Here is a 21,754-nt window from a genome sequence, read left to right as displayed (position 1 = left end):
CTTGGTTTACAGGTATCTGAAATGTGCCACAAAATGTGTTGTCCTGGTGACACGTACACCAGCTTAAGTCCTTATGATGATCTGTATAAATGACCAGTTATGGCCTTATTACAGCAATGTAGAGCATGTAACAGAAGATTCCTCATGGCTGATCGCTATTGATCACAAAACTGTAGTGGGTAGCATTAATCCTTACTTAGAAGCCCATCTTTTGCATTGAAAGATGTATACTTTATTCCTTGCCTAACTCGACAAATTTGAGCACATGGTGCGGTTGAGGAGGCCATCTATGGCATTACTAGACTAACAGTTTATTTTGTTTATTTCCCAATTGCACTGCTGTATTAGTTGGGTGTGAGTAGACATGAATAACAGTTCCACCAAATACAACATGCAAGGCCCAAATGGTGGATTGCAATGGGAAACTGGTCTATATTTTGCCACCACCCTGCATGTGTTTTTAGGTAACTAGCATTTGGATCCTATAAAGAAGGGTTGCGCGAGTGTTGTATGCAGGTTGATTTAATTATGGCAATTGGCACTAGAAACCCACTTTTTACCCCAGATGTTTGCCACTGTACGTTTTGCTGGCTTTATGGTGATTTGGACTTTTTCCAGCCAGGTTTACTCCAGCCTTACTCTGTACCTAGTTATGTGCTCTTACAGTACTCCAGTATCCTAGAGAGGGTTGCACCTCTGTTGGTTATGTGGCTAGTTGGTGGTGGCTTTTTTTCACCTGTGTAAATTTTTCTACTTAATTTTACTTGGCTACTTTTGTCACCCTCCAAGGTCAACTAAGGCATTTTGCAGACCGAGTGCTCACGACTAGCTCTTGTCGTGTGAGACTGTCTTCGCACAATGGATCTCCAGTGTGCCCCATGAAGGAGGGCTGCAGGACTGATGCCAGTTCTGGATAGCCTATACGGGTTCATGTCTGGGACAGTGTGGATTTTCTCCTTTGTGAGAACCCTTCCTGTGTTTGGATGGATGGATGGCTGGCCATAGGTGCACCTCCCCTCTATTTGAATGATGGTGGAGTTTGGCTCTTCACTTTCTGCCTCATAGGGGATGCAAATGGAGCCCTTGCCCACTCACTTGGTCAACAGCTAAATCTCTGAACCTGCACTGTGGAAACTTTGCTGCTCAGCACTGAAGCTTTACAACTGCACCCACCCTTGCACACTGCTGATTTAACGACCAACTCTACCTCTCGGATGACCATAAACAATCCACTAGTGCCATTTTACCCTGTTCTTGTGGGGGATTTCTTGATCACAGCACCTGCTGTAAGACCCAGGCTTCTTAAAGCACCTGACCTTGCCTGCATCAGTGGATGAGATGCATGGGTGCCATTTTGCTGCTAGACTACAGAGACTGTGCTGATCGATCAGAGAATCTTTATCCTGGGACATCAGGCAAGTGCGCCATTCCCACCCCACCCCCAAACTGGGAAAACTCTGGAGGATAGCTCAGCGGCAATATGCTCGCCTTGGAAGCAATACGACACGGAGCAACACAGGTGTGATTTCCCCTGGTCAGCGCTTAGAAACCTCTGGGTATTAAGCACATTATAAATCTCATAACTGCAGGTGCCTGTGCTGCTTTGTTTTCCTGCAACCATCACCAAACGCCTTCCTGTTCCTTCCATGGCTGGCCTTTTTTTTGACATTTAAACATTCTCTTGTCTGGGATCTCCAAGCCAAATGACCCCTCGCCCCACAATCTGAATCCGGTCTGACAATGTGTGAATCCTGCATCGCTCTCAAGTGCAGAATGCTGCCAACGCCTGTATGGGAATCGCTGGATTGGGGAATTGTTTCCAAGGGTCTTGTGGTACCGTCCCGCCAGCACTGGTTGTCCATCAGTTTATTCCCTAGTTGAGCAATGTGCACAGCAACCTTCTCTCAAAACTGCTGAACTCCTGTGAAACTGGCCTTTCAGTCCCATGCTATTGCTCCTGTGACTCTCTTATTTCTATTTCTTAATCACTGGGCCTCATCTTCAAACAACTATCGAGGGCTTTTTTCTGAAAGGAACCCCAGGGCTTACTCCTTGGCCTGCTTCCACACAAGGTTAACTCTTTCCTGCGAAAGACTGCCCTGATATGCCCTAGTCGTCTGCTAGTCTTCATCTTGCCAGCCTAGATGGAAACGTATTTGCTTTACTATAAGTCCAAGCTACAATTTTCTTATTTTTTGTTACTTGCTGAATGCATGGCATTTGGTTAAAGTTAGTTACTTGTGTATTACTCTTCTGATTTGCCTTCTCACATAAATATTTAGTTTATAGAAAAATGTGCATGGACATTCTTATTTGGTGTTAATCAGTGGAGGGTTTTATGATTGACCGCAGCAATGAGGAATCTCCTGTCACATGCTGTAGTTTATTGTAAACGACCATTGCCTGTCAGACCTATCATTAATCTATATGCATGCCACCAATGCACGCCCATCTCACCCCAAATCAGCCCAGGTGCTCAATACCTGAACTGCTGCTCACTTTGACTTTAGTGTTGGTAGCAGGTTGGATATTTACATGGCTCCCACCACTTTGCTCTCCTTGGGGAAAGGCACCAACCGTGTTCAGAAGTATAGGCTGATAAAGGGAAACTGTGGCTGTTTTACTTTGCACTAATGGCCATACAAAGCAGAACCAGAAATGCTTAGAAACCCACTAGTCTGAGACTAACGACATTCGTTCAGTACCTGTCTTAAAGTATGTTGTGAGATTTCTTTGTGCAACTTTCCCTCAGTTTTCTATGGAACCCCATTATTTTGCTGATGTTTGATGTCATTTAGAAGATAAAATGCTGAATACGAAAAAACTGATTTGTTTTTGGCGACCACCCAACCCCCCGAACCTTCAGTCCACTGTTAGTGGAAAAGTCCACTTATGGTATGACTTTACTAAACTTTCTCCTTGGTATACTTAAGTCTGTACAACTCAAGCTTATCTTGTGAGGGAGATGAGAGTTGTAGGTAAGTACAAAGAACTTAGAATTCATAGGCCTAAAGAAACACACACAATGTTGTAGCTGTATCAAAAGAAGTACTATTTCAAACTAATGATAGAGAAACAATGCATAAAGGTAACACTTTTACAGTTAAAAAACAAACAATTGTCGGAACTGAAACATTGTTGCAGGAATAAAATGCCACCGACAATAGCGGGTCAGTACTTTTCAAGGCCTACCTTTTCAGAGGCCATAAGGCTTTAGCAGCCCATCCCTATCTAGGTACGAGTTCTCAGTCAGACTGCAGGGAAAGTGGGCAAGGCACAGCTGTAGAAAAAGCAAATTTCTAAAGTATTCTGTGTATAGAGCTTTTCTTGGTCAATGATTCTGGGATCTCTGGAAAGGCTCCCGTTATGCGCTCCAGCTTTAAGCCTGAGCGTACATGTTTGGGTGAACATCCAAATACCGGAATTGCCACTCCAGCCACAAAGGAGCCCTCACAGTAATTTAGGAGTGATTAATGCAGCTATACTCCTGAATAATTATGGTATTGATCATGGGCGTAGCTTTGAGGAGCAAAGGAGCACTTTCCAGAGGTAACAGAACAGATATAAAGCAGGGGGGGGAGGGGTGTGGGGATACAGAGTGGTACAGCTGTACTGGGTGGCGAGAGGGGGGTGGGTGATGGCCGGCAGTGTCTAGTGAGTGAAGTGGTGCAAGGGGTTAATCCTTGAGGTGGGTCTTGAGTTATTTATTGAATTGTAGGAGCCTGGGGACGAGTGATGCTAACTGGGAGGAGGTTCCAGTCTGGGCGTAGGCATATTTTCCTGATGGAACAGCTGTGGACCTGGTCTTCTGTTCTGTCGTCGTGGTGACGAAAGGAGGGACTCTAAGGATTTTACAGCAGCAGAAGTGGGCGCCCAGCAAAGGAGTCTTTGTGCTGCAATGCAGAGCTTTGGTGCCTTTTCAGACTCCCAACAGGACTCGTCCAAACGATGCGGCTTGCTTGTGCGGTCCTGCACTGTGGTGAGGGAACCTTGGATGGAGATCTTGTTTGGAGGTCTGGAAGGAGTCCACCAAGTTTTATGGAGAGTTTGTGGCAAGACAATGCATTTCACTCCAGCACAAAGTTCCAGGGTATTGGTAATTTGCAGCTCATTGTGGGATTGCTTGAATTGGGCGTTTTAGGACTGATTATGCCCACATCCAAGGGAGAAAGTCGTCCTCTTGGAAATTTCCCTGTCCATTTCAAAACTGTCAGGATAGCAGCGCTACTTCAGGCTTCTCTGGTTGCTAGGTGTCTCTGGTCTTCAGTTCCAGTGGTTGACCTTCAGCCTCCGGATCCTCTCCTTTTATGCAGGAATCCAGCCAATCAACACTCCTACATTCAAACTTTGAGGGGTGCTTGTCCTTGACAGCCAGCATCCCAGTTGGGACTGGTTCTTGACTGGAATCCCAGGGGACCAAGAACAGTTTCAGACCCCTCCCCTGCTTCTTGTCCTTGCAGACCCACTGGAGGCTCGGCAGACTTTATAAAGGATTCCCTCCAAAGACAAAATAGGACTACCTAAACCCAGGATGGCAGAAAGACCAAGAAAGGACAAGCACACATGGTGAAAAAGTTATGAATTGAAGGTTTGCGTTTTTCATTCTTCTATGAATCGCGTCCAAATTTTAAAAGGAAGCCACAATTTTGGATCAATGGTGACCCTTCTGTGCATTACTGCAGCTGTGAACACAGCCAGGGTAGAAAAAACATGTCTACTGCCACCAGCCATTTAGCTCGCTTGTTACTGTAACAGAAATGTTACAGGAGCAGTGAGTAGGGATACCATGCAACCCGTCGGTACTCCACATAAGGTGTTCATTTCACAAACGGAAAGATGAGCGCCTTGAACAATGCTTAAAGGGTGCTGTGTGCTGCAAAAGTGAATCACCTAGATGCTTTAGAAAATATGGAGGGACGCATGACTCCCTGAAATAGTCCCCATTTTGTTTTCTTTTTGAGCCACGACACACTACCTTATGTGGAGTGCTGGGGTGATGCAATGTATCCTTTCTTGCTGCAAACATTTGTTACAATTGCAAGTAACTTGAATGGCTGGTGGCAGCGTAACTGTCTTTTAGTCATTACTTGCATGCTGTCAAATCTGGAGGCTTACTATGTGCCTGGGCCTCAGGAGCTGGAGCTTCCTTGCACTGCAGGAGCAGTGCTCTGCCTGGAGGAGTTCCAAGGGATTCGCCCCGACTGAAGGTAGGTCCTAGGGCTTATTTATCTGCAATTTCAAGTCTGCAGCTCAATCCCATTTAATCGCTGCATTGTCCGCTGGATCCCTCCTTCAATCTCCTGTATACCCCCTGATGCCAGTCTACACCTACCACATCGCTGAAATTTGCATCGTTTACACGTATAACGGCCACCATTGAATTCCACGGGGCTTGGGCCTTTCAAAAAAGGCCGCTCACCATTCTTCGTCTGCATCCCTGTCCTGATTCACCTCGGGTCCAGGAACGTGACCTGATCGGTTCAAAGAGTCACTGGTGACCAATCAAGAGCCGGCAGGCTTAAGCCAGCCCACCCACAAAGGCCCATGCAAAGTCATATCCCTGCAGTTAGCCTGTCTGGAGCTGCTAGAGCCTAGTGCCAGGAACTCTACACCAGAAACATGGACACTCCTTTCCAGCCTTAGCACCTCTATGAATATCTGGTAAGCCTTTGAAACGCTACACTCCTGATTTCGTTCATGCCGCATTTTATCCACCTTGTGTCAGCTCATCGCCAACCCATACCGCTAACCCCTTTGTTACATCGAGCCCAGGTGCACGTCTTGCCTGCCACTTGTACACCTGTACACTGCAGCACTGCTGTCTCCCATCTTCTCTTGCTAGCTGCAAACCTTGCCCTCCTCCCGCAATTCCCTTAGGTGAGGTACTCTTTTTGTCACACAAAATGAGTGCCTGATAATAGTCTCATCAGCAACTACCCTTCGTTCAACTCACGCCCTGTCTGCTGTTAACAACTAGCCTACATTCATACTTGGCTCCTTGCTGCCAAACGCGTTGCTGTGATTCTGATTTAACAAATGCTGTACAATGAGCATGATTCGATTTTGCATTTGGCTGCTTTTACATGTTTCAATGCCCATCCGCTACTAAAGTACCATAGTGTTTGTTGCCCTTGCACTTCATCATGAAATGCTATGCCTTTAACTCATTATATACCGAATAACGTTCCATCATTACTTTGAATGTTGTTTTTACATGTTGCTTTGAAAACACTCCCTCATTTAATGATCTACCATCGTGTTTTGTGTATTTTGCTGCCCTTATATTTTCTCAGGAACATATGCCTAAATGCTCACTACATTATTTTGCTTATTACTTGGCCTGGTACTCGGACCAGGCCAACGCCCCCCTCCCCCACCATCGGGTGTGGATTTCCACAAGGGTCTTGCACAACACCGACCCTCTACAACCTATTCACCAAACCCCTCTTTGACTTACTGGACTCTCTCGGCATAGCGTACACAAACTATGCCGACGACACACCAGTTCTCCCCCTGCCTCTCCAGAGATTATGACCAAGGTTCGGAAGCTTTAACACTATCCAAACCTGGATGGCTACTAATGGTCTTTGCTTAAACAGCAATAAAACCGAGATCATTGTAGCCCCCAGCGAAATTCGGCCCTGAATACTCACACATGACCAACGACAATATTAGCATACCGGTCTCCTCAGCAGTGAAGACCCTAGAAGTCTACCTAGACGCCCCACTTTCCATGACTAGACCAGTCTGTGCCATGTCCTCCGCATCTGCACTGACCACCAAACTAATTTATGCCATAAAACCCTACCTTACCGCACCCAACTGCCTCTCCATAGCCAGAGCTACCATAGGAGCCTGACTGGATTACTGCAACTCTCTTCTAGCAGGCACATCTACCAAAAACTTAAGACGGGCTCAATAGTGCAAAATGCCCTCCGTTGCACTACACATCCCAAAATTTGAACATGCATCACAGGCCAGAAGACTCATACACTGGCTCCCAGTCAAAGAATTGTCAATTGTCCCAGTCAATTTCAAAATGCTCTCCTTCACACAAATGCATCAATCACACAGCACCCCCTACTTATCAGAAACCATAACCAAGAATTCTTTCATCCGTCCTAAAAGAAGCCGCCATGCTAACCAACTCGGAATGCCCATTGTAAGAAGCCAAAGCCAGCGGCATTGTCTTCCCCCACATAGCACACAAGCTCTGGAATGCCCTCCCCAACTCACTCGGAGCAGAACCCTCGCTGTACTCATGTCAAATCTCTCAACCACACTATTCACCTGTCCTCAACTGTAAGGATATATCTAATACAGTATATGTATTCTTTATTTGTTATGAAAATTGCCATGTAACCATTTGCCTTTCACTGTAACCAGCTTATGTCTATCTCTAACAGCGCAACAATGCCCCAGGGCTGATGTCCGCTTTAAAAATTCGAATAAATCTGTTTTTTCTTGTTCTGAAAGTCCCTACCGTTGCTGAACTACCTAGCACTCAAGTGTACTCTGCATGAAATGCCTTAACTCAGTCCTGTCTCTATCCTGCCTCTGCGGCTTTACTTTGCCAAGTATTGCCCTAATGTATGTTGTATATGTTGCTCTCGGCTGCCATCTCCTGGGCACAAACTGCCTCAGCAGTTGCTGAATCGCCCCTAGATACCACTGCACTTGCTCCCTATACCATAGAGCCAATAGTTCTCGCTGCCACTATAAAAGCAAGGCCAATTTTGCATCTCATCGAGACTAGTTGGCACACCTACTTGACGGTCTGGCATCTGCTGTACCACTTTAGACCACCTCACCAGACTGACGCCTGCTTGTTCTTACATTGCAGGCAATCCTGCATTTAGCTATTTGTGCCTGCACCTCCTGACTACCTAGTACCTCCCTATCCCTTACATATTGCTCTATTGCCTACCGCAGCACGTTAAATGGCATCGGTACCATTCCCCCTGGGCCTCACAGCCACTCAGTGTTCTCGGGCCACCTATCTCTACCTTCAGATGTTTTGCTACTAAGCTTTCTGGCTTGCGCACCTACCTATATAGCCTCTTGGCAGCACCCTAAGGCACCACCCAAAATATTTGCTAGCATGATGACAAATAGTTAATGGTCATCCTTAATCAGCCACTACATCAGCTACCTCCTTCCCAAAGCCATACTGTGGGAAGGTCCCAGATCAGTGACACCCTGCCGAGCGTGACACCATCTATTAACTCCTATCTAAATTCCCCTGCCTTATGGCTAGAACACTTCGCCAAGAAACCTACATCTAACCAACCTTGTGCTTTGTACCGAAGGCAGCAGACTAGGATCCTGAATCATCATGTGACCAGCCTCACACACAAGCATTGCAGCATGACTAAATCACCTCCCAGCCATAACTACCCTGGGCCCTCCACATCCCATCCTACACTTAGTCCTAACAGCCTACCGCAAAGGGGACCTTGGTCATTGCTAGGTCCCTCCCTGCTCATGCATTGGATATTGCAGACATTATCAAGACGCAAGATCTTGATTTCCTAGCTATATCACAGATATTGCTACATGCAGCCTCCGGACCATTGCACTCCCTTGCCATACCTACTGACTACTCCCATCACTAGATGTGACTGTAACACCACTCTAGGAAGAGGGGGTGGTGTTGCCTTTATTCATAAACTCACTTGGCCTCAGAGGGATGCCTAGCAAACAGATTCCCTCAGCTGAGTTACTCTCAGTTAAAACTCCCCATTTCACCAAATCAAACTGCCACCCTACACCTCATTTACAGACCGCCTGGCCCCGTCACCCTTTTCGGAGGACATCATTATTAGATGAATCAAACTAAATCTCAAGTTATCGTACTGGGGGCTTTCAACTTTGGTTTCCAAGACCCGAACGACCCCACTCCGGCGGACTTTGCTAATACTTTAACCGATTTTGGGGTTCACGCACCACATTCGAGAACCTACCCATATTAAAGGCTGACACTTGACTGGTTAGTCGACACCAATTGCAACGTTCTCCTACAGACTAACACTGTGGCGAGTGGAAGGAGAAAGGAAGAGTTTGAACCCATTCAAGCTCACAGAACACATGCATGTGCCTTTAACAAACCAACTGCTAGCTGGTCAGCTGACTATTTAAGGCCGCCTCTGTGACCCCTGCAGCGTGAAGCCCTGAGGAGTAAAGGGCTGTGGATTTGGAGCTGTTTGGCGAGTGGGCGAGCAATGGCGGCTGTGCCGTCTCCAGCATTAAGACCAAGAGCACAGAAGCGCCGTGACTGTGCTGTCGGACCAGCTGAAGCCATGGCTCCACAGCATCCTCATTAAGTCGCTACTATTCTTGCACTTCGGACCTGGTTGACTGTATCACGGAGCCTGATTTTGAACCTGTTCAACATATACATTGTGATGCTGTGTTCGAAGCTCTTACTGCCTCGAATTAACCTGTGCACGCCTGACATCCGACGCTCGGGAGAACTGCACTGCACCGTCAGTGGCGCTGACTGTTAACAGTGTAAGTACCGAGTACATCAACTCCTCGGTAACGCAAAATTTCCATTCTGTAATTTGTATGGAGAACGAGGCTCCCGAAAATGACAACATGCCCCCGATGCTATATCTGTATTGAACACTCACTCGCACCATGGTTTTGCGGACGCTATGGTCGCCGTCTGAGGGGGCGGGGGATGTCGGGGTGGAGACTTTGCTGCAGTATGGCTTGAGTGCCGTTGTGCGTGGGGTGGGGACTGGCGGTTGTGGGGCGGAGGATGCTCTCCCTGGTGGAGTATGCGTGGAAGGCTTGGAAACCGTGCCTTTGCACGACGCCAGTCCTGAATAGTTAATCAAGGCAGCCTTCCAACTGAATGATCTTTCATTCCCTCGGTTTGGCTACGAGGACCCTACGCGCAGTATAAAGGAGTTAGTTGCTCCGTTTACTGCAAGCTCTCCTGTGAGTAGCAAGAAAATAATGGTAATGATACCGTTGTCTCAATTTAATCCCAGAGGTACATTTTCGAGAGCAGAGTCTGATTCTTGGCAGCCTGATGGAGCTGCATTTGGGTGAAAAAATTGAGGCTAGAAGAGACTCACTGGGGGTGTGAAGGTCTTACAGAACTATGGGCTCCTGAATAAGGTATGTTTAAACAAGCAACCTAATGAGCAAAAGACATTTGTAGACACTAAGGCAAAAACGACCCTAAAACGAAATAATACAGTTAATGGGGGCCACGGGTGACATATGGCCAAAAGTGTGCTACAAACGGTTGAAAACACACAAACACCTGCCCAATGGAGAGTCGTGGCATGAGTTATCTGGCATTCACTTGACCGCCCAAAAAAGACTTTCTGCTCCAAATAGGAATGCAAATGAGGTTGCTGAGGAGACGTATTGCAATGAGCCCTCTTTAAACAATGACTCTATGGACTCATCCCTGATGGAACATCCTTTCCCTAAAATCCGGTGTGACGAGCATCACCCCGGTAGGATGTCTAAGCAACATGCACAAACCTCAGGAAAGGAATTACCCACCATGCTGTCCTCGACGGAATTGCAAACTCTCCTAATGGCATCTTCGGCGATTTCTTTGGCACATTTTATGAAACTTTGAGAATCTACATGAGGCAACTAAAGATTTAACGACTGTTGTGGCTATGATGAACTCCAAGTTGATTCAACTAGAAAAAATGTGTGATCGCTTGTATGTTGAACAACACGAGGGAATCAATACTGGATGCAGCCTTTAATCTATTAAGTGAGGGCAGAAAAAGCGATTGAACCGACAAAAGGCTGTTCGCTCAAGTTGCCCGAGAGGCACTCGCACTATTTAAATATGACACAAGTCAGTTACTACGGACAAGGCCCTCTGAGTGTACCAAAACTAATGGAGGGCTAAAAAGTGCTAAGCCCGGAACTCAAGCTGAACAGGTGCAAAACAGCCCATCACAACATCAATTACAAGCTGGTGCATTGACTCTGTTGGAACGACAAGGTCCTCAGTTAACAATTCCGATGCTCCCTTTGGTGGGAGAGTTGGCATCTGTAGAGGCCGAGAAGGGCGCTGCGTTCCTAATAGATGTATCAACAAGGTTTTAGTGTCATCGCGATAGACCGTTCCTTGCTCGTCAGTAATTTCCTTTAGCCCCAACGTTGCAGACTTGTCGTGCCATACGGCATTTGAACAGGCCAGACATTCCGCCAATCAAGCATGCCACGACACTCAAATGGCATCAACCTCAGGAGCCAGTTTACAATTGGAACCAACATCAAAAGATGGGTCAATTCCTTTGACAGTGGGGCTGCCTAAGGTATATTCAATCTTCACTGGAGGGCCCCCGAACCTAGGCAAGCCGGTGAAATTGTCATTACTGCCTCAACATGCAGTTAAGACAAACAGTAAGAAATCGAAAAACCAAAAGGCAAGGAAAAATAATACTCTAAATGGAGCCTGGAAGTTCTTGCGGAACATTAAAATGGTCTAGATGGTGTCAAGTGACTTGGTCAAACCAACTACAGACGTTGTTCCTTCTAAAAACCAAATTCAAACTTGGAAACTTCCTGTAGAGCATGTACAAATGAAGATTACCATACCAAAAGCGGATATTGCGGTAGAGCTAGTAGACCTGTCAACTTATGATGATCCAGAATACATGGACCTGGAGGCTTCAGTATCGATAGGCAAAGACTCGGCGAGCAACATGAGAGCAATCAAGTGTGATGCCCATTCAATGCAAGGATAAACGGGCCCAGTAGGCAGCTAAAATAGTCTTAGACAAACCTGTGTCAAGCTTATCAGGAAACACTAAGGAAGTTTGCAGAATTCCTGCCTTAAAATGCAGGTTACAAGAAATGTCATGTCGCATTATTGAAGTACCAGACTTCAATAAATCACTGTCTCCTCTTACTCAGTCCGGCGTTCTTGACAATGGACGCGATATAAAAACAATGTCTAGCTAATCTTAAAGCTGCCAGACTGGGGAGGTCATTGTCAAATTCAGATGGAAGCGATAAACCAGCCAATGAAAAGGGTCTTCATGGGCAGATGGCGACAGTCTGATACCGAGTCTACGGTCATCAATCGAAGGAAGGTGCAGGGGCTTGTGGCTGACAGATGTCCAAAAAAAATCTAAGGAAAGTCTGCCAAAGCCACAAGTCGAAAATTGAGAGCTTGGAGTCTATCGCTAATTTGACCTTGAATCGAGGAAACTTAATTAAGTTGCTTCATCTGTCAAGTTTACGTGCAATAACCTCAGATGACTTAAATAGTGGAGTTTCCAGAAGAAGGCATGAATGACAAGGTGGTGCTCCACCTAACCTCGGCCTTAATTGCTACCTCAATATTGGAGGCTAATGTAGCGTTGTTTTCACTGGGATTCAATGTTTACAAATTTATTGAGCCTGAGGCGTCTCGACCTGCCTCCAATGGAACTCGATGTCCTAAGCGGATTGTCCATGAAACCGTCCACAGCACCGGTACCAAGAAGAGATACCGTGGTGAAGGAATCACAAGGGCACTCGAGTTTGTCACAAGGGGTGGATTGCAAATGTATGTTATCACCGATTAAGGCTAACTCAAATGCCAACGGGTGATGGAGTGGCAGTTGATGGACAAAATGCGTAAATAAGAATTACAATTAAAAGAAAAGGTCCGCCTGACGATGACACCAAGGAGGGATTTCAAATTACAACCTCCCCCCCCCCCGGCAAACTATGAATGGCAATGGTTGGCAGGGGCTTTGAACACAAAAAATAACCAATAATGCCAGGAGTCCGAACCCCTCGGAGTGCTGCCTAGCCTCCTGGAACACACGGATTTACACATCTGTTTAATACAATTTGACTAGACAACCTCCATATCGTGTTTACAAGAGACATGGCTAAGTGAGCTACCGGTGACTTCGGAGTTTGAGGTCGTAATAAATCCGGCAATAAAATCAAAACAAGGGCGACCAATGGCAGGGCTGCTGACTATGGTGAGAAGAGCATCGGGGTGGCACATTATAAACTGTCAACCATTCTCCCTATATTCAAGAGACTTCTATTGAAAGGGCCGGCGCCCATGAGCAGACGCAAGACAGGATCATAATACTGAATCTGTATTTGAACCATCTACGAGCAGTAAAGACAGATTTTATGGACCAGATATCAGCGTTAATAGATCTTCGGGTGTAAGCCCTAGGGTGGGCGAAGATGATTCTTTGCAGAGATTTAAACATCAATCGCTTTAAGCAGGCAAAACCAAAACTGGGCACACTGGCACAAGCATGGTTAAATGAAATGAGCCTAAGAAATTTCCAGATGTTGAATGGACGCACTCGTGGTGATATACCACCTGCACCAACATGGCATCGCGTGGATTCATCATCAATCATAGACTACATGTTTGTGTCTGAAGCTTTGCACCATAGGATAAATTCGCTGATATCTGTAAAACAACAAATGGTGATCATGATATGCTACATATGAAATTTGCAATACCAAACAGCTAAAAAGCCATCATGGACACACAAACTCAAGCTGGAATCAATTGAGTTTAAGACTGGAAGAGACTGAAGTTAACTCTGTGATGAACCAGTACTGTCGAGTGCTGATCTGGAATACGATCAATTAGCGACACAATTTAAAACAAAGGTCGGCCTAAAAAACTTAAACATGGTCCGGGCTCATCACTTCGATCTCGAGATCCTTAAACAAAAAAGGATGCATACGGCACTTAGGAGAGCTCAGTCCCTAGATGTTGCCGCTCGTAATTTTGAAAAAATGCTGTGAAACAAATATAAAAACTGGTTGAAGATGCATAAATATGCATTAGTACAAAACGATGCAGAGCAGATGCTGGCTACATTGAAGAACAAAAATACGAGGGACTTTTGGAATCTTGACTCACAAGCTCCTCAAACTGCACTGCAGTCTTAGCATTGTCTCGCAATCTGTTTGGATAGCCCATTTTGAACCTCTGTATAAAGCTAAGGGCCAAGCAAATGTTCCCTCGGAATCATCTTTGAAACCGTGGGCCTTGACCTTTTTGAGAGAAGATATTGTGTCCATAATTAAGAACGCAAAAAACTCACGAGCGCCAGGCCCGGGCGGCCTTACCAACTTTACTATTAAACATCCAGAGTTATGGGCATCCCTATGGTGTAGCTTTATTCAATAGAATAATTAAGTGCTGTAGGACCCCAAAATCTTGGAAGTCTGCTGTCATCGTCCCAATTGTCAAGAAGGGAGACAGAACATGCCCAAAAGATTATCGCCCAGTTGCACTGTTGGATGTACTGGGGAAAATCTACACCACAATGTTGCAACAAAAACTGGTGGCACGGGCAGTTAAGTCTAATCATGTTGACAAAAGGCAATCTGGATTTGTAAAAAAAGTAGGCTGCTCGCTAAACCTGGTACTGCTGAACATGATTAAAATGGAGGCGATAAAGTCCAACACGAAGGTCTATGTGGCCTTCATTGACTTTTCATACGCATTCAATACCATCGACCGGTCTTTTGTGGTGAAAACTAGAAAGTTGGGGATGCCCAGTTGATCTAGTAGCAGCAATCCGGGATCTCCACTCTGACACTTCAATAAAAATCCGTCTGGATAGCTCTGGAACTTTAACTGCACCAATCAAAACATATAAAGGGATAAAACAGGGTTGCTCCTTAGCTGCTGCAATATTCATCTTATATATATATATATATATATATATATATATATATATATATATATATATATATATATATATATATATATATATATATATATATATATATATATATATATATATATATATATATATATATATATATATATTCGTTCATCAATCGATGCAGTAAGCTCTTTTCCACCAAAAGTAGCCAAGACACATCTAAGCTGGCTCTTGTATGCTGACGATTTGGTCCTGATGGACACAACCCCTGTCGGCCTCCAAAGAAAACTGAATGCGGTTGGCCAATACGTCGCAGTAAACCAATTGGTGATGAGCACAAAAGTGTGAAATCTTAGTGTTTTAAGCACCTGAATAGCCAAGGAGGGAAAAAAACTAAACAACTGAGATGGTTCCTAGGTCAGGAGTTAATTCAGACAGCCCAGAGTGTAAAATATCTTGGCATGATAACAAATTCATCTGTCAACGATGGCCCTTGGATTGCTGAAGCCAATTGTTTGCATTTCCTCTTGGTAAGTCAAGCTGTCATCATGCAAAAGAAATTTGGGAAATTTTCTATAAAACCACTGTTAGCTTTTTATCAGCAAAAAGTAGTCCCAGTCCTGCTATATGGTGCTGAAACATGGTCCTCGCTGGAGAATTGTTTCTGGTCCAAGGCACTGGTTCTTCCAAGGCGAATTCTGACAGCATGTGTAAGATATGAATTATCGCTCCATGCTAGGGTATGCTGGATGCTAGTGAGCCTGTTTCGTAAAACGCGCTACCACGAGCAAATACAACAATTTGACATCTTTCACTGTTCAATACCAATGAAAAACAGTATGGTGTCATTGTGGGTTAAGAGATGCGAATGGATACTGAAAGAATATGGAATCATCTTACATGCTTCATAACAACCCGAATGCCGCAAAATTAAAAATCTGTCGTGCGTATTGGGACTGAACTTGAGCTGCTGCAAAAATGAGTGAGGCACCGCTCGAAGTCCGGGCATTTAATTGTCCACAACGTTACATTGAATTGTTTCCAGATCCTCAGGCACGGAGAGTGTTTATGATGTTGCGTCATATTTAAAACCAAAGAACGCCTGGGCTCATGGACATGTAACAAACATAAATCCAATGTGCAGACTATGTACTAAAGATAAGGAAACCCGCACTTTGATCTGAAAGGACAATCCACCTGGGGTCTTGAGTCTTAATCACCCCTCCCTTTGTGCTGACGAACGGTGGGCCAATATGTTCCAAGGCTCGGACATGAAATTGTTACTGCCATTGTCCCGTTTTCTGATGATCGAAAATTGCCTGAATTTACTGTTGGTTGATGAACAATGAGGAAGAGTGACTAGACTGCAGATGGGAGGGGTGTTTCTGTAGGAGGGTGGAACCGCCAAAAATCTCTTGTCGTTTTGTTTTTCTTTTGATGGGTTGTATTTTGTAAAAATTTTAAAGGTTTGTGATAAACCAATAAAATATAAAAATGCTGAAGCCCATTGGAAAAGCCGTCCTTCTGATGCCCAGGACAGCTAATTCATAGCATCCATCTACAAAGAGGCTATCTTCCAAGCTAAAGATATCTTCAACAAACGTATTATGCAAGCGGATTCAAACACCAACGAATTTTGTTTCTGAATGCACTTGAATCTCCTGCTACTACCATTTTCCCCCCCAACCCCAATTCTTGCACTAAAGACAGCAAATGGTGCTCGAACATACAGAAAGCAATTCAGGATAGAGACGCAACCTAACCAACCCCACTAACAATTTCCCTTTCTGCATACCTCTCAAACTCCAAACGAAACACAACCAAAACCTACAGCACAACAAACCACACAAACTTCACTACATCGCACCAACAAAACAAAGTCTTGCACACCAGTACACGACGACTACCGGCCGCAAACACCCCAGGCCCAGCCAACAGACCCACCGGGCTGAGGCCGCCAACAGCACATCATTGCTCTCTTGCACTTTTCCTGCTTCCTCCCACTAACTCAACCTCCCCTCTTTCAGAGCGCCAGGGGACCACTCCGGTGGTGATGGTGCGCGGTCCTTTAACATTAACACTCGAACAAAAATGCTACCCTCCAAACTAACCAACTGTCCGCAGGCAGACCAGAGCAACTGAATACCCCCACGAGTGTAAACACATGGGCCACTCATAACCTTAAACATTTCAGCTTCTCCACTCACTATTGCTGAAATTGAATGCCTCAACAAAATTAAACCTTCCAACTGTCAAGACGACATGTGCCCAGCCCCTATTATCAAGGAGGCTTCCCATGATCTAGCTCCATTCATTACTGCTTTTATAAATTCATCTTTCAAAACTGGTATTCTGTTAACCTAAAGGACGTCTGGGTCATCCCTTTGCTTAAACCTTCCCTTGATCCCAGTTTACCAACCAACTACAGGTCCATTACCACTGCTCCATTCATGCTCAAAATATTGGACCGAGCCGCTTATATACAGATCGGGACTATCTTGAAGCTAACAAACTTCTTGGCCTAAGGCAATCTGGTTTCTGGCCTAGGCACGGGACGGAAACCGTCCTCATCGACCTAAAAACTCAGATTGAAATGCTGAAAGACAACGGGAAATTAGCCATGCTACTATTACTGGATCTTTCAGCAGCATTTGATTTGGTCAATCGCCAATCATACGCCAGCACCTTTATCAGCTGCCCACTTCAGACTGTCACCGCCTGGATCACATCCTTTTTTAGATAACATATCTATGCAGGTATTCTCCCCGTCAGCATCTGCTGAGCCCTCTATTCACTGTGGTATCCCCAAGGATCATGTGTCGCCAACACTTTGTTCACCAAACCACTGTTTGATGTTCAAGACTACCTGGGTGTCTTGTACACTAAGTACACTGATGACACTAGGATGATGATTCCCTTCACGGGTGATTATGCAGTGGACACCAAAATCCTAAATGACCTCTGCATGGATGGCGCATCACGAACTATGGCTCAATGATGACGAGACATAAATCCTCATCTTGGGTTCCCATCAACGTCTTAATGAACTCCTTCAGTCGTTCATTATTAATGGCAACGTCATTAAGGTCTCTAAGGATACCAAAACCTTAGGAATTTACCTTGATTCCACACTATCACTGTCTAGACAAACTAATGCTGTTAGCTCAGCTTCTGCTCATACTTGCAAACTTATTACAGCCTGCAGACCATTCCTGACTACTGCTAATTGCACTGTCTTGGCTAGAACACTTATGTCCAAGATCGACTACTGTAGCGCCCTTTATCTAGGGACTAGGTCAATCTAACCTAAAACTGCAAGTCATGCTGAACAATGCCATAAGAGCGGCCCTAAACATACCTAGAAATCGGCAAATCTGACCAGATGCAACCTACGCTGGCTTACTGTTAAGCAAAGCATCTCCTTAAACTCTTGCCCTTACTCACAAGTGCCTGACCAGCCAGGCCCCTATTTACTTAGCTAACCGACTCACACCCCACACTTCTACTCAACCTTTAAGAGCTGGCCAAGCCCATCCTAGATTCAAGCTTCAGAAAGCTGACGGTGTAAGTTTCCCAGTCTTGGCCTCTAAAATTTGGAATACCTTACCGAATCCTATTAGAGCTGAGCCCTCCTTCCATTCCTTTAAGAGCAAAACCAAATTGTCTCTCAGCACAAGACATTTGATATACTTTGGTGCCGTATTATGGTTACTGCCCCTTTGACCTGCACTGATTGACCACTGTATTCTACTTGTGTATATATCTCTTGAACTCCTCATTTTATATAACCTTTGCTCTCCTTGTACTTTGACAAGTCATTCTCCTGTAAACCCCTGTGTATTTTTCATGCCTGTACATTCTATCGCAACCTTCTGTATATTGGATCCTGCTTGTACATGCTACATTTTAGATATTTCTGTAAGTTGGCAGAGCTACTCACTCTCTGTATGTACATTTTATCTCTGCAACCTAAGATATGCGCGCAGATGCCTTCGGGCCCGACGCGCTATATATATGGACATAATACAAATCAGCCTCTAATGCGCAGGAGGGCCGCCATTGTCCTAGAATGGGGGGCGTTTTTTGCCATTTCTTGTTTACTTGTTTCTGAGGACTTCTCCTATTCTAGGCGGGAGCAGCCTCCTGTTAAGTAAGGCTTTATGCAGTACCCTTTGGGAGACTACACCAACCTTGTCCTCCTGGCAATTGTTAACCCAACCTTAAGTCTGTACCAACACAGGTTGGTAGTGTGGCTGAGCAGCCAGGTTTACATCGAGAGAAGTAGGGCTTTTACAGAGTCAGTGGCAAGTATTCAAATAAAATCTTACATTCAAAGGTTCTTGATTAAACAATTCATAATTTAACAGTTAAATAAGCTTTCCACAGAAGGTAGCAATACAATATATGGGAATTTACAAGACTTCTGCTTGGTATTAGTGACCTAACTTTTAACATAATCCTGTACTGCACTGTCAGAGTGGTTGAGCAGCCAGGCTTATCTTAGAAGGGGTACTGTGAGCTGTAGAGCAGTACAATAAAATCAGTAAACGCAAAGATTTCAAGTAAACTCACCCTTAAATGATATATTTAAATTATTTATATATACATTAAGCAAAACAATCACACTAGGTTATGCAGCAACTAATAGTCACAAAGTTTATTCAAGCAGCAATAATGCAGATGAGTTTTTGTACTGCAACATTTCCAGCACACAGGAGTAAGGTCAGTAGTAGCACTTATGGTTCATCAAACAATTGAGTTTGAGACTGTAGCACTGTAACAAACGTATTTTCTTTCAGATGACTGTAGGAAGTCGGTACCCCAGCAAAAAAAACAATTAAAACCTTTATAGGGGATGAGCAATGCTCCGAGGGATGTCGGTAGGACAGTTCTAGTTCTGATGCGATTGTGTTAGAAAGTTAGTTGAACCGTAAATGGTTATTTGACAATCCAGGGGCTCAAGAGACTACCTGATGTGCACAAGCTGTTAGGCCTGCACAAGTGAATTGAAAAGGATCGAAATTGACACGCCCCAAGCTAGGAAGCACTAGCTTTGGATAAAGGTGGTTAAATCCATAGCCCCACAGCAGCTTAGAATTGAAGCAGATGTTCCAGCTGACTTGCTTCTTGATGCAGACCCTTGTTCCTGGATCTTGGTCGTGGTGACTAAAGGAAGGCAATCTGGCAGGCTTCTGCGGCAGCAATCTCGGTACTCTGCAGTGATGGATTTCACTTGTAGCAGATCTTGGTGGTTTTGGCACCTTGTCAGCACCAAAGAGGACTGAATATTCCTGGTTGGAATTTCCTCAGTCCCTTGGTCCTGAACTCTGGACGAAGATGTATACGGTTGCCTGCGAAGTTTCAGCCAGATTCGTCCTTTGGAAGATGGTGCACTCTTCACTAGTCCAGGTACCCCGGGTATTGGGAAATTGCAGCCCAGGAAGGTCGCAGCATCACGGGTTGGCTCAGAACGAAGCAGGTCTTGAGTTAAGTTGGTCCCACCAGCCTAAGGGAGGAAGTCGTCCTTGGCGGTGCTTCCCTGTCAATGGGAAAACATGGTCCGCACAGTTGCAAGGCTTCACTGTTGCTTTCGCAGTCCTGTTGCTTCTGCGTCTTAGGACTTGCTGTTCAGTGGTCGAATCTGCCTGTTTATTAAAAACATTTTTATTTGGTTATTTACCAATACAATTGTTATCACTAATGCTTCAATGAAGGTATCTCAATTTAATAACATAACCCCTCACCCTCCCATCACCCCAAAGACCACTTGTTCTCGTATTCAGTTCAGCTTTGCTGGATGACCATCATGGGCTACTTGTTTCTTCATAGGAGGAGGCTTCCTCCCTTGGATGCAACAGCAACACCGTGAGTGCCACCCTTTGTTGCAGGTCTTCGCTAAAGTCCAGTTACTCCAGCTCCGTGCTCTCCCACGCTCCAGTTTCTGCTGTTGACCATTTAGAGATCTTCCCACCAGAATGTTACACTGGTGATATTGGGGCTTTTCCACCCCATGGCAATACGTCTTGTCGCCAGAATGTACATCAAGTCCTTGAGACTATTCAGAGGTTTGTTCTTCTTGCTTTTTTTTTTTTTTGTCGACTCTGCCTGTTGTCCTAAAACCCTTGCCTCCTGTTAACAGCAGTAAGTTGTCAATCACACAGGGTGGGTCGTCCTCTAGAACAGCCACCCGCTCAGTTGGAACTGATTTCGGCCAGGCATGCCTGCAAACAAAAGCCAGTGAAGCTTTGGGTTACTTCCTCACTTCCTGCCTGCCCAAATCCACTCGGGGCTGAAGCTCGGCAAAGGCAAAACACAATGGATTCAAAAACATGATCTAAATGGAGTAAAATCCCAGAAGGAACTAACAAATCAGAAATGGAGAAAACATTTTTTTGGGGGGGGGGGGTGGGATTGGGGGGGAAGGCATTTTGGTGAAATGGTCACCCATGGGTGCTGTACTGCAGCTGAGAAATCAGCCTACGAATGATACGTTGGTGGCAGTGGTTTCTTTTTACTACCTTTTTATTCATTCTTTAAAGTTGGTGTAACGCAATGTACATAAGTGGGTTACTATGTAACCCTCCAGTACTCAACATAAGGTGGTGTGTGCCGGGCCCACAAAGGGAGAAAGGTAGTAAGATAACATTTGTCCTACCATTCCTGAGAACTGTAGTCCACACAAGAATGTATTTTGACATGGAGGAGTCATGGGACGCGTGGCACTGAACCAAGGGTTGTGTGGCACTACATAAAAATCCATTAAAACATGAGGAACACTACCTATTTTAGTTTGGGTGGTGGGGGAAGGGCATGAGTGGGTGGCAAAAAGGGCCGCTCACTCAGGTTTGCATCCAAAAGGTCCCAGATTCTAACAAAGGGCTGGGGTTATGTAAGGTTGAAGCAAATTGGCACAAACCGAAAATTCTCCTTCACACATGCATGCTACAATTTCTTTGTACCAAGCTACAACCCTCCCTCCTAAAATGAGCCTGGCTGCTGTCTACGCTACCAAATCTCAGGTGGTACAAGAGTGGAGTTTCTGTAGTTCCTCGAGTATAGTTTTATTTAGTCCATAGGTAAAGGTCAGAAAAGCTCACCAGCTTGTCTTAAGGCACATTTAA

The 21,754-nt window shown here is 45.0% G+C and overlaps 1 protein-coding gene across 6 annotated transcripts in view; it reads left to right on the top strand.

The window, feature by feature from the left end:
• Positions 1-21,754, top strand: part of EIF4ENIF1 (eukaryotic translation initiation factor 4E nuclear import factor 1) — a 386,373-nt gene that overhangs the window by 33,386 nt on the left and 331,233 nt on the right. The window lies entirely within an intron of this gene.

This window comes from Ambystoma mexicanum, chromosome 10, assembly GCF_040938575.1.
Source record: "Ambystoma mexicanum isolate Mex_15411 chromosome 10, UKY_AmexF1_1, whole genome shotgun sequence".
NCBI lineage: Eukaryota > Metazoa > Chordata > Amphibia > Caudata > Ambystomatidae > Ambystoma > Ambystoma mexicanum.
This window is presented reverse-complemented; position numbering and strand designations above follow the sequence as displayed.